The sequence below is a fragment of the Penaeus vannamei genome, chromosome 12, assembly GCF_042767895.1.
Source record: "Penaeus vannamei isolate JL-2024 chromosome 12, ASM4276789v1, whole genome shotgun sequence".
Taxonomy (NCBI): Eukaryota; Metazoa; Arthropoda; class Malacostraca; order Decapoda; family Penaeidae; genus Penaeus; species Penaeus vannamei.
The window spans coordinates 29,229,761-29,232,260 of record NC_091560.1 but is presented as its reverse complement, the minus strand read 5'-3'; the positions used below and the strand labels follow the sequence as shown (position 1 = coordinate 29,232,260).

The window sequence follows — 2,500 nt, the reverse complement described above, 5'->3', positions numbered from 1 at the left end:
TGTATGGATTCCGTTCATCTTGTAACAATGTCTTTAAAGACTTGACAGCTTTTAATTAATCAGTCCAATCATATTCATACTCCTACACACTTGCATTCACACTCTAACATCCACGCCCGCACATTCACACACAAGCAGGGACGTATCTGGTATGTAGTTATAATAGAAGTGCAAATTATCTATAATGAACATTTCACATCAATATATGTACAGAAATACAAATGACAAAACTTCTCTCAGGCGAAATACACGCACTGCAACCACACTACAAGCAGGAACAACCTCCATTCACAATCCACTCGCCCCCAAGACCCATTTCAATCCCAGGCAATCACATCACGGTGCGTTTGATCAAGCAGGCAAGCAAGCACTACTGCCTTCCTCCCGCGACGCAGACAAGCAAGCAAGCAAAGAGTGTACTCGGCTGAGGAATCAATGGTAACACGATATGACCTGGTTGCGCTCGTCTCGTAATGCCTGGTTTTGGTCGGATTTCGGTTTAAGGCTAATTATAGGACGGTTTATTTTTAATTTTGATTTTATTTATTTATTTTTTTACCGAGTGGATGAGCAGGGGCGGGGGGGGTTTAAAGACAATGCATCTGGAGGACTGTTCTTTTATATGTTGTATGGGAAGTGGCGTTTCTGCATCGGAAAGTTTGGTTTTCATGTGTGCGAATTGTCGATGTGGCGGTTGCAGTTTTATTTCGTCTGTTGTAATCGAAGGTCTGTTGGTTCAGTTGCGTAACCTTTTCGTGAAAACATGAATGTCAATGTTCGACAGAAACAGTTAGATAACTACTTATGGTATTATTTGGGTAAAGCTTGTGTGGTATGGATTTATACAAAACTACCGGCGTATGTATTAAATACACACACACACACACACACACACACACACACACACACACACACACACACACACACACACACACACACACACACACACACACACACACATATATATATATATATATATTTATTTATATTATATATATACATACATACATATATATATATATATATATATATATATATATATATATATATATAATGTATATACGTATATATACATATTTAGATATATGTTTAGATATATATGTATGTGTATGTATATATATATATATATATATATATATATATATATATATGTATGTATATATAAATATAGATATAGATATATATGTATGTGTATGTATATATATAGATAGATAGATATAGATATGTATGTATGTATGTATGTATATATATATATATATATATTTAGATATATATGTATATATATGTGTATATATATGTATATATGTATATATATGTATATATATGTATATATATGTATATATATACATATATATACATATATATATATACATATATATACATATATATATACATATATATATATACATATATATATACATATATATATATACATATATATATACATATATATATACATATATTCATATACATATACATATACACCCACACACGCACATACATACATACATACATACATACATACATACATACACATAAACACACCCACACACACAGTATGTATGTGTGCGTGTGTCCGTGCGTATAGCCTATGTATGTTTTTGTCTGTCCATGCAACTATCACCTTATCCCGGTTTTCCATTGTCTTCTCCTATCCCTCTCGCCGTCTCAATCTCTTCTCCTACTAGTTCTCTCCCGCGTACCCCGCCCTCCCTTCCCACCCTCTTCCTCCTCTTCCCCCCCACTCCATCCCCCTTTTCCCCTCCTCCTTCCCCCTTTCCCCCTCCTCCTTCCCCCTTTCCCCCTCCTCCTTCCCCCATTTCCCATCCCCTCCTTTTCCCCTTTCCCATTTCCATCATTCCTTCCTTTTTTCCCCTCCCTTGAGACAGGGAGCCGTGTCACCCGTCGCTCAGTCCCGGGCGCGCTGCTCCCCAGTTTTCCAGAGGTTCTAATTGTCTCGACGCGATTACAGGGAATTTGCGTCACTGACCTTTCATCCGGCCGGCGTGGCATTCAAGCGACGAATTGGCCAAACGCAGGAATGATTCGTGGCGTATGACCTAATGGCTTGAAAAAGAATGGATTGTCGATGGAGATGGGGGGAGGGAGAGGGAAGGAGAGAGGGAGTGTGTGTGTGTGTTTGTGTGTAAGTGTGTGTGTGTGTGAGAGAGAGAGAGAGAGAGAGAGAGAGAGAGAGAGAGAGAGAGAGAGAGAGAGAGAGAGAGAGAGGGAGAGGAAGGGGGGGAAGGAGAAGAATAGATCTTTAGTAAAGGTCGGTGTTTGCGATCTGGGTTTGCGGGCGCCAGGATTGATTAGCCTCGCGGATCGTGTGGTATTCGCGCCGCCTCTTCATCCTTTGGTGAAATAGAGGGCTCCTCTGTGCCCTCCTCCATACCACGCCCCGCCCCCGTGCCACGCCCCTCACCCTCGAGATCCAGAGACACACAGACTCGTCCTTGGCGTCCTATTTATCGAGCAATAACTCATCGAAATGCTTGTT

At 40.0% G+C, this 2,500-nt stretch overlaps 1 protein-coding gene across 8 annotated transcripts in view; it reads left to right on the top strand.

The window, feature by feature from the left end:
• LOC113819685 (cytospin-A) overlaps positions 1–2,500 on the top strand; it is a gene marked incomplete at its 3' end in the record, with an annotated part of 366,383 nt that overhangs the window by 195,390 nt on the left and 168,493 nt on the right.